This window comes from Haemaphysalis longicornis, unplaced genomic scaffold, assembly GCF_048455015.1.
Source record: "Haemaphysalis longicornis isolate Haplotype H1 unplaced genomic scaffold, Haemaphysalis longicornis Haplotype H1 scaffold_3, whole genome shotgun sequence".
NCBI lineage: Eukaryota > Metazoa > Arthropoda > Arachnida > Ixodida > Ixodidae > Haemaphysalis > Haemaphysalis longicornis.
Window position 1 is genome coordinate 205,093,268 of NW_027526335.1, and position 11,726 is coordinate 205,104,993.

At 44.3% G+C, this 11,726-nt stretch overlaps 1 long non-coding RNA gene across 1 annotated transcript; it reads left to right on the top strand.

The window, feature by feature from the left end:
- Nucleotides 1-1,061: 1,061 nt before the first annotated feature.
- Nucleotides 1,062-7,148, top strand: LOC144175936 (uncharacterized). Its single transcript, XR_013323722.1, has 3 exons — nucleotides 1,062-1,530; nucleotides 3,974-4,058; nucleotides 6,551-7,148. It is a non-coding gene; the product is annotated as an uncharacterized LOC144175936 (long non-coding RNA).
- The last annotated feature ends 4,578 nt before the right edge of the window (nucleotides 7,149-11,726 follow it).

Here is an 11,726-nt window from a genome sequence, read left to right on the forward strand (position 1 = left end):
GTGCTAGGGAGGTCTGATAAATTCGCAGAATTAATATTACCAACTGGTACGTTTGTATGAAACAGTGGCGTAAGAAGGATACATATTGAACGAGGCTGTTGGAAGTGCCTCGTCCCTACCATTACGAAAAAAAAGTGGGAGGGAGAAGAATATACAGACCAGAAAAAGTAAAAAGAACACAAAAAGCCGAATAGAAAACGAAGCAATGAAAACAAAAACAACCTAAAAAGTGGCTTCCGATTGTCCTAGTCTGTGTTTTCCTTCAGGGTCGTTGTAAAATGGCTTATCCTTGCAACTAAATGCTGAAGCGGTGTATTGTTTTTTGGGGCAGAACTTGCGGTAGAAATATATTGCGACAGAAAAAAAAGGGACACAGCCAGACGAGAGCAACAAGAGCAACAACAATGTCAAAATATAACCTAAGGCAGAAAAACTTCAATTAAAACACGGTAAAAAAAAAAAAAAAAAAGGTCACTGAGCGGGTTTCGAACCTCCGCTCTTTGAATCAGTAGGCGAGTACTTAACCTCCAAGCCACCAAAACAGAACACGATCAGGTCGTAAACCTAGGTCTAAATACTTCAGCTCACATAGTCTTGCTAAGCCTCCATTTGAGTGAATTGTTTGCCTGCGTGGATTTGACGCACGGTGCTTTGTGTGCGTGCGTGCGTGCGTGTGCGTGTGTGTGTGTGCGCGCGCGCTCGCGCGCGCGCGCGTGTGTGTGTGTGTGTGTGTGTGTGTGTGCGCGCGCGCTCGCGTGTGTGTGTGTGTGTGTGTGTGTGTGTGTGTGCGTATGCGTGTGCGCGTGTGTTTGCGTATGTCTGCGGGGAATAATTTTTTTATCCGGCCGTTCTGTTTGTGAAAAGCCCACAAACAGTGAATGGTGAATGCTTGGACGCTGAACAAAACACAAAACAGTCAATCTAGTTGTAGATGACGATGATAATAACTTCGTTTGTTAATCCATTCTTATTCGCTTTTGAGTAGCAACAACTTACGACAACAAAAGACGTTGCTTGCATCAAGAAAATATACTGCCATTATATATATGTTTGCTATTATCAACTTTAACAAAATACTATAATGGCGTCTGCCTAGTTTGCTTCAGGGGTGATGATGAAGGAAGAAAGTAACTGCTAAAACTCTATGACTGCTAGATAGCCAACTGTAGTAATAAGTCTAGTCTAGGCTAGCACATATGCAGTCATTGTTATAGGTGCGCAAGAAAAGACGTGGTTTGTTCGTTGTGCGTGGTTTTGGTGGTTTGTTTTCGATTTGCTGGTGTTACGTGAATTACTACGTGCTCCTCCTGCCGTAATATTACGTGTTAGTGCTTTTGTGCCACCTGAAACATCGTGAGTGCTGGCAAAGCGTCTGTGTCGTCGCCGTACTGCGCTGCTGTAGCAAACGCACATCGAGGTCGCCATTTGACAAAATACCTGACAAGTTGTGCGTGCCTACGTGAATCAAGAGGCTCTACTGCAAGTTCCAGTCTGTCGGTGCGACGTGTGAAAAATGCTGCGTGTTCTGCCGTAAGTGATTGTTTATCGTGGTGCATGTTAAAATTTTATTACGCGTTGCCGCAGTGCTGTTTTGTTAAACGTGTTGAGTATTCCTTGGTGTTCGGCTCGCCGCGCTTCTTTTATTGTAAATTACCGGCTGCGTCGGCGCGGTCATAATGAGCTTCCAGGAGCGGCGGCCAGTATGCTGTGTGAGTGATCGAACCCCTTGCCATTGCCGGCAACGAAAATATTATGCTGACGGCCCAGCGGCCGCCGCTTGGCTTGGGTGGATTCGACGCTAAAGCTTGTTGCATGAAAAAAAAAGAAAAAAAGAAAACTGCGTTAATGGTTGTAAAACAAAACGCCCACTCCCCGATTTTTTTTTTTTTAGGAGGCAGTTAACCCACAGTATATTTTTTTACAGGACGTAGGCAGCTTAGCATTGTTCTAACGGGTAGTTTTCGTTTACGGGTAAAGAAATGCAAGGAGGCTGCATTACATTTGTAGTTATAATACGTAAGAGTTGCATATACGTTGAATTTTCAACATTTAAGCATTGCTAGCAACTTTATAAGTAGTACCACATGCACAAGGTCTTTAGGCAGTGAATATTTGACCAGATAATTGTTTAGACGTCGCAGCTTGAAAACATGCTGTTCCAGCCTGCATTGCTGGTGCAGTCACAGGGCAGCTTTCACTGTTTTAATGCAAGAAATTTTTCCACCTTCCTAAGCTCATCCAGAATCGTCATGATCAGACAGAAATTCTTGTGTGGTGTGACATTATTTGTAGCTGGCTTGCATAAATTGTGTTGACCGTAACATGTTGAGCATGGGTTAAACGTGTTGATTCTTACAAATATGCATGTGATGGAGATACAATCACGGTGCGAAAAAGATTAAACAGGGTGTGGGCTTGCCACCGTGCTCCTTCGCCATCCTGTTTTTTCGTTTCGTCAGCATTTCAACTTGCCTACCCCTTGGAGGTATTGGCACGCTGAGACGTTCACCATGTGCCTTAGAGAGAATTTTAATGGCGCCATGAAGACAAAATACAAGTTTGTGTTATTCGAAAGATTTCGTGTGGTATGGTGCCCCCAGCACTTGTCCAAATGAAAACGATGCTTTATTCACTGAGAAATTCATTAATTGAAGCTAAAATTTTGGTTTTCCCGCTAAATCGTGCATTTTCAGGGTCTGCAATGACATCACAGGAACCGACCGCTCTGCAGCCGATTGGGAAACCTTCTTTACCGTTAGTTAACCTAGATGGTGCCACCATACCGTGGCAAGCCGCTTTCTGCTTTTGTTTTGTTTTTACCGCATTTAAACGTGGCTTGTTTTTGTTCAGCGAGAAAATAATCGTTTCGTGAAACATAGTGCTCGCTCCACAAATATGGTCACGTAAGACACCGTTGCTTGTGTCAATCGGCCATTGTCTGAGACAAACCCAAAGCCCCGCAGTCCTGTGCAGCTAAACCAAGCATAGTGCGCGCAGTACCAACAGCAGTACGCATCGGTACTTCTATGCTTACGTGGGCTTTCCTAACCTTTACTGTTGGTCCCACCATTCTTACTACTGTAAAAAGAATGTGCCCTAAATTTAAGCGCAAATAGTTCGTTCGGCAAGCTTATAGCCTCTGCCTAATTCGCGTTTGCTGTTGCCGCCCTCCGCTAACTGCAGAGCTGGCTGGTATGACATAGGTTCTGTTGCGGGAAATGAGCTAGTGGGTCGCATGGCCATTTCCTTTGTTCCTAATTTGTAGCTTATTTGAGTGGAGTTTATGTTAAAAATGGTGTCAGCATGATTCTAGCAACGGAATCCTTTGAATGAACCAAACTTGTGTTTTCTCTTCATGGCTCCTTTAAAAGCCGTAACCACGTTTCGCACCCTCTGGACCAGAGAATGTGCTTGCACAGTGGAAATCTGGGGCCACAGATTTCTACCACCTAGGGATATTTAATAGGCTTAGTTTAACATTAATTCAGTGTAAGGATGCTTCTGTTCCTTTAAAGTATGGCTGAAAGCCTTGTAAGGATTGTAATGTATGTACAGTGCTCACGGATTGAAACGCGACACTGCAAGCACGTGGCCTGCGCTACATGCAGCGCCGCCAGTGGACGCCCGTGGAAGCTAGGTGTTGCATTGTGGTATACCACGAGGATGAGAGTGTTTTGACCATAAGCTTGCTGCTTCCGGTTGCCAATAAGCGGGGCAGTGGTTCCCCGCAGCGACAGCGGTGCGCTGACAGCGGCGTCCATGGACGGCGCTGCATGTATTGGCGGCCACGCGCTCGCAGTGTTGCGTTTCAATCAGTGAGCACTGTACTTATTTTTTAGCTTGAAAGAACTGAAGGCGCCTTTTTTGCACCTACAAAAAAGAAATTCTGTCATGTCCTGTCAGAGCGAGTATTTCACGGCATTATAACGCATATTTACGGCTTGTTTACTACTTGAACTTCCATTTTTTACAGGGCCAGGTGTTTGACATGGAGGATGTACGTTGTGAGCTACCAGAAGGATTGGCTGCCTCCTGTTTCTATCTATCCTGCACGACCTGTAAGTGGAGTTCATTACGGCTGTGAAATGCATGAAAATCTCGATTTTGAAGGCTGAGAGAACATGAAAATATAGAAAACCATTGTGGCATTCTTGTGGTACCTCAGTGATATTAAGACATAAGAACATTGCAGAGATGGGGCAAAAAATAAGGAACCGATGAGGGTGAGAAACTTCCTGGTACCTTTCTTATTTTTTTTGTCGCATCAGGGCTGCGTCCTTGCTCCATGAATTAATTAATAACGACTTTGTCACCCTTGTTCACTGTGGTAGTTGCGTGGTACCCACAGACAGTGTGTGGGGATTTTTCTTCTACTGCCTATTACAGATGAACTAGATCTTTAGACTTCTACTCAAAAGTCATATCATGGATTACATTACATGAGTGTAACAATTCCATGCACCCAGAAATAGAATTTAGGTGAATTCACTTCAATGCCCTAGATGCAACTTGTGCCTAGCAGTGAAAAGGGTGTATTGCGTGCCTTTTTGTCACTGTGTTTCATGTAGTGTAATGAGTCTCACTGGCCATCGTAGCCCCCCCCCCCTCCCCCCCCCCTGAACAGCTATTTACTCTAGCAAATATAATGATGGTCCTAATTGTAGAAGGGTGCCCGCCGCGGTGGCTCAGTGGCTAAGGCGTTGCGCTGCTGAGCACGAGGTCGCGGGTTCGATTCCCGGCCGCGGTGGCTGCTTTTCTGATGGAGGCGAAAAGCAAAAACGCCCATGTGTACGAGATTTCGGTGCACGATAAAGATCCCCAGGTGGTCAAAATTAATCCGGAGCCCTCCACTACGGCGCACCTCATTGCCTGCGTTGCGTCGGCGCGTTAAACCCTACAATCAATCAATTGTAGAAGGGTACTCGGCAATTGAAGAAAGAGCTGTGGGGGGTTCTGGTTTGTGTATCAGACTTTGTTTGGAATATTGTTATGTAGCTACGGATAATGCAGGGTTTTTGTAAAAATATAGATTATCGGAGCAAACTTGTGCTCCGCAGTAAACATAAAAAAACACAAACCTCGAAGGAGTCAGCAAAGGGACGTGCATGGATGAGCGTTGGCGAATTGAATGCTGCAGGGTTTCTTTTGCACTCATTCATTTAGATCGAGAACATTTTCAATAAAAAACAGGAAAAGCTAGGATAGGGATCGCAAAGCAACACCCTTTCCATATCAAACAGGACTGCTGGTGCAGCATACAAAGGAAAAAGGGGAAAAAGACGGTTCCCTTAAAAAAGGATAAGATTGCAGGGTGGCCAGGTGCTTGTAACAAAACATTTTGTAAACAAATCAAATGGCGTGGTTGGGGGCAATATTATGATGTTTATAGTAGGAAAAACCTGCATTATTTCCGAACAGTATGAATGCTCTGTGTGCAAACATATGCAAAAATGCTTGTGTGTTTTTAGCATTTGAGTGCACGTTACAGAGTAGTCGGCTCAAGTTACTGCGGTAGCTTTCCTCATTGCTGGTAAGCATAAACCCTGAAATTAAATTTGCTGTATTCGACTGCTTTAACCCTTTCACTGTCACTGATGTCCTGGTTTGTCTTCGAATTTCTCCTCCACGGTGTCACTGACATACCGGTGCGTTTTCTGTTGTGCGTTGAAAAATTCGTGCCATGGTGCAAAGTTGGCGCACCTGCACTGTTTGTGCTATCTGTCAAATCTTTCTAGTAGCTTGTATTTTCACAAAGTACAGAGCGACCACGCCCAGCTTTCGCTGCTTGGGGGTCACTCCGTGCACTGTACATCTGTTGGGATGAGTGACCACGTGGCACGCGTGCAATAATGGGTGCAAGTGTGCTATCCACCACGTTTTTCTAGGGTTGTTTTTTATTTCTGTTCCTGTGTCTGCTACCGATCGACAGAAGGAAATATAAGAAGTGAGGAGCCAACCTAGAGGTTGGTCAGTTCATGGTGATGTACATTTTGCTTTTTGTAAGCAAGCACAGACAAACAAACTAGACAATGCAAGTGCTGTCTCGTAAACGAAATGCACAATAAAACTGCTGCCTTTATAGGTTCCAAAGAACGCGTAGACACAAGCAACTACTCATGATGACGACTGATCAATGCCTGTCTTAGCATGTTCATGCAATTTTATGTTGCCTTCCCTGCCCCCCCCTCCCCCCCCCCCCATATTGCTTTGTTCCCACAGTGCTGCTGCAATAATCTCATCTCAAATGTTCTTGCGAGGCTGTATAAATGCCCGTCATGAGGAGGCCATGAATCTAAACAGTACTTAGTTTTGGGTTGTGTTGCCTATGTAACAGTATGTCATATTTGATGTTCGTAAGCTCATTAGTTAATTTATGTGGTCTAAATTTTGTGGCTAATTTTGCAACCTAGAAGTTGTACCTTCTCTTTCAGGATACTTGGTTCAGTTTTGTATGGGAACACTCCTTTATATTTATAAGCATAACCAGCAAATGTTTGAGACGTGTTTGTTTAAACCCCTTCATATGCGATCAATGCGTTTGTCATTTCAGGTTCAAGCGTGGCAGTGGCTATCCCGTCCTGTGAGGGGTAAAGATGAGGCGACACCTGGTGTGGCAGGCGGCAGCAGCACGTATGGATCCAACCTGAATAAAATAGTCAGGTTTGCAAGAGTCGTGTGATTCATGTGATTTTCGTCAGCTTGCTCTTACAGAAACAGCTGCAGCATGAAACAGTGACTGTGGAGCTGGCTGACATTTTCTACATGCAGCTGGCTGTTGGGTGCTGTTATTTGACAGCATGCAAAGGGCACTCAAAAGGTGGAAGCTTGTGGGATACGTAGAGGACGGAAACATAAAGGATTCTTGGAGGACGCAGAAAGTCGGTGGCGAAATTTCAATACAGGGGACACACAATGGACGAATGCGGTCTGTTGCCTTCAAGACATATAGGGGACACACAAAGGCCGTATGGTGTCTGTGTTGCCTTTGGGAGATAGACTGGACGCATGGAGGACGGAAACACACGGGACACTTGGAGTACGCAGAAAGTCGGTGGCGAAATTCCAACACAGAGGAAACACACAGGACGCACGCAGTCTGTTTCCTTCGGGACGCAGACTGTCTTTTGACTGGACGTAGAAATTTTCATAAGGGCGTACTGTACTGAAGTTACCGAGGGGTTTTGAATGTGTTTTGTAAGGGTTTTGTACCGAGGGGTTTTGTGCAAGTATTGTAATCCACCACTATTGCTTTCAACCTTTGACCTTCAAAACAGTAGCCCAATATTGAACCTCACGGAGAGAGGCAGGGACTTAGTGCAGAATTCGTTAAAAAGTGACGTTGCCAACGAGCCTTGTAAGGTTTTTTTTTGATGGGTGGAGGGGGGGGGGCAGAGGGGGGTGTCATTGCCGTCAAATAATAACAAAATAAGATAGGGTGATGAACGAAGACTCAATTAGCACAACTTTACTTGCTACTTGATTTAACATTGATGTTACGTACCGACTGCCGCTTCATGCATTCAAAGTGTGAGCAAAGCAAATTTCGGGGCTGCCTTGATACTGAGCTTACCGTCAAACGTCACTTGTAGGTTAAACAGCAAGGTACTCTGCCTTTTTTTGCCTCGAAAAAAAAAGTCGATGACAACCCAATTGCAAATAAAAAACAAAAAAATCCGTGAAGTTTTGCCAAGATACAAACCATAGACTTTCAAAACACAACACCCGCACCTAAGCTCCAATCCACTCGACCACGCCGGAAACCAATGCGTGGACCCAAGAATTTGGTAAACTAACAGAGGCTGCCAACGAATATTGTCGGGTGATTCGTTTTGGTCGTATTAGACAAATTTCGGCAGCGCTAACGCTTGTTTCTTCCGCACCGATCTTTGAGGCGAGGTCAATTATGCTAATACTGCAAGTGATGTAACCAAACTCCCTTACTTAAGACAAGAAAAGCTGTCGCGCTTTACCTTTCCCCCTATGCAAGCTACGGTAGCCGTGAATGAAATTGAATACACCGCTAGATTTCTGGCGTTGATAAACTTTGTTCGTTACGCACCGATCTTGCAGACAAGCCCATCATGCTGACACTACAAGCAATGTAGCCAGAGCTCCCGTATTTAACTCTCAAAAAGCTGTCCCAATCCCCCGATCTCCCCGATTAAAGCCAAGCTAGCCACGGAGGATTGCGCACTTTCGACCAGAAATAGCTTGTAATTTGCCTGAAGGCACCAAATTACCGCACGTTAAAAAAATGATTGTTTTCTCCGAACGTAATGACCCCAAACCAGGAGATTGACATGGAATCCGGACGATGTCGCCTGCTTTCGGATGCTTTCTGGCGCTGCGTCGACGCTGATATCTGGCGAGCAGCATAGACATCGGCGTAGCTACATAGGAGCAGTCGGAGAGTGAACTTGCCAGCTCGGACCTAAGTAAGCAGCTTTAACTCGCTGAAAGGGCGAAGACGGCAGGCCGCACCGACGGAGTGCTGGACTGAGGACCCCGCCCACTTCTAAGCTCGATCTACCTGTTCGTTCAAAGTTTTCTTCCCCTCCTTCTCCTCCCGCGTCAGCTCACGCCGCTGTGCATTTTGCCGACGCCGTGAACGCGGGGCGATATCGACGAGCGAAAGCGCAGAAAATACTCTGCAAGTGGTTGCAGCCTCAGAACAAACCGTAAAATTACGGCGCCCACAACCACACGGCAGCTGCATTTCCACCGCATACTCTGAAATTGCCTTAAATGCCGTAATCCAGATTGTCAGTACAATTACTGTTTTCTTTAAAAAATACTCACGATCAAGCTTTTCTTGTATATAAATGGCAACTAATATCTTTATTTACTAATAACGTGGCCATATATTTCACTACGCGTTTTTATCAAGGTGGGTGTCTTTCAGGAACTAGTTTCTCCCTGACACGAACACAGACAGGAAGTCGCTGCGCGGCAAGTCCGATCGTCCGACAGTGTATTAACTGCACTCCGTATAGATACGCGTGCTACAGGCCGGTTACGGCACGGGCGTGCACGCTTTCATCTTTCGTTATTTCGGTGACTTGACTACCATGGATTTATCTACCGGACGAAGAAATACTGCCAAGTATTGGACGTAAGCGAGTACTAATGAACCTTGTTTTCTTGTCATATGTACTTAACTTATCAGAGTTGCTCTCGAACTTCGGTATGCGTAAGCAGTTAGCCCTAACGATTTGAGGGACTCGCTTTGTGCGTTGCGGAGATTTGTCGGTACACCTTTGTACCTGGCTGCTGTGTTTCTAAATAGAATTAGTTCTCGCGCAGTTTCTAGCCCTGTGTTTGGTGAAGTGTTTGTGTTTTGTCCTGTTTTGATATGAAAGGAAATAAGGGTACCCGGAGAGTGCGAATATAAGTGCGTGTGCGAATGTGTTACACGCACATCGTGTACTTTTAGCGTGATGTTGGTTTTTGTTTCGTTTCGGCAGATGCCGGTTTTTTCGTCATAATAGTTTTCGGTTAAAAAACGTGCACAATAAATTGAATGATTGCCGTTCGTGTAGCATTAAAATAAAATATTATTCCAGTAAATTCCGAGAGTACAGCATTAGATTAAAATGCAATCTGGATGCTGTTTTCGCGTTTCCATTGAGTGTTCAATGTTTTCGAACGCTCAGTTTGGTCGTGAAATGTCGGAATGAGCAATGTGTATGCAACCCGAATTTATTTGTAACGTCAGAACTACACGCATGTCGTAACTGGTACAGTAGTATGAGCAGCGCTGGTTGTGCTTCGTACTTTTACTGCAGCAACGCAAACGTAAATTAACCTTTCAGAACCTAGTAAAAATATTCAAAATGGCGGTTAAATTTCTGTCACTTATGGAATTTTCAGCGTAATGAATTTAGTGTGTAACACACCTTGGTGGTCAGAGTAACACAGCATTTGAGGTTTCGCAGGTTTAAGGCAGAGTATGATTCTGGTGTCTGGCCTGTCGTTTGCTAATAGCTTACATGTTGCAGGCTGCTGTCTGGTGCAACTTAGACAATGTGTGAATGTGATTGTGCTTTAAAACTTTCTTGCACTACTTTGATGCTTCCCGCTGTACAACGTATTTCAACTAAAAATGTAGGCCTAGCAGGACAGGCGAACAGGGCAACATGACGAGTGTTTCAGTGATGTGCTTTTTGAAGGTTTAGTTATGCATATATACCAACTAGCCCACCTGGCCATTCTGCTGCACGAAGTATACGTCCATGGTAGTGACGCTGTCCGGGTTTGTTCATGTTTCCTTTTGCCACATTTTGTGGACATGTCTTCAACCATGTATATATTGTCACTTCAATCCACCAAGCGGTTAGTATAGACACAGAAAAATATTTTGCAAGTTCAGATGGTACCTGTAGCTGGGCTAAAATGTCCTCAAAATCCCCATTCACGAAATGTAGTTCTTATATTTAGTGGTACCTCACATTAGCTGTTATAGTGTTAAGGTTGCCTTAGCAGTGCCAATGCTGACATTAAAGTATATCCACTCCGCTCTCTTCCTGTCCCTTAATGTTACACCCATCCTCTAGCATTCTATTGCCTGCTAAGTCGTCCTTAATTTAGGTTAGACCCTTTTAGTTAGCCTTGAAGTTTCTGCCCCTTAGGCGAGTACCGGTAGCATGCAGCTGTCATGCACGGTCTTTTTCAGGGACAATGTAAGCGGCCATTCCGTATTATACCAGTCTTCAAAATCTGTATTAACAACACAGATTTTGCTGTACCCGTGCCTAGATTGATGAACTGGCTTTCAAGGAAAGTGCTACTGCAACAGTCTGCACAATGCGCCTGCTCAAGCTACTGTTGACGGTCAACTTGGCGCAGGACTTCTCCTGGTTTGGAAAACAGGGAACACGCTTTTTTTCCACGTGCGAGTGGCATCCTGCATTGTGTGTAACTAGATATCTTCTTGTTGTTACAAACATCAAATTCTTTCACCAGACAATGTATACGGCCCAAATTTTTATTGTCAGTTCATCCTGCGCAAATATCAGCTTTGTCGACAACCTGCGGCTTCTTAGTTTTTATTGCTAGAAGCGGTATTAAATTTCTTTCAGCCTTTGGACCATGAAATTTTTACTCACTTTGCAACCAATCCGGTCTGCTGAAACTATTTTGGCAGGTTCTGGCGCACCACAACGAAGAACGCAAACTGTTCAAGACTCCCTACCATAACTGTTGATGGAGGCATGCACCATTGAACCACTATTGTATCATTTCCGTGCTTCAGTGCGTTTTTATTTTGTGTGATTGTTCTTTGAGCGTATCACTTGGTGTGAACCACGTAGTCAAGTAAACCTGTCTTTTTGTAACTAATATTCAATCATTTCCATGTTCCCCGTTTTTTGTTTGTTCCCAAATCATATCACTTTGTGTGAAATATTGAAATAGTGTAACTTCTTGTTTTCCTAACCAGAATTGAATAAGTTGTTTCTAAGGTTTCTTGTTGTTTTATTGTTGTCCTGCCATTTCGCTAAGTGTGAATCATTTCATCACGTAAATTTCCACTGCTCTTGTAACCGCCGTACAGTCATTTCTATATACACACCTTTTCTATAGATCATAACCATTTCCCTAGATGTTGGTTTGTTTAAAGTAGCTTAAATTTGTATGGCACTCACAACCACCACTCAACAACACCACTTCTGTGTTTCCTGGAGCTTTTGTTAATTGTTCTAGAAACTTTTCACTAGATGTGAACTATT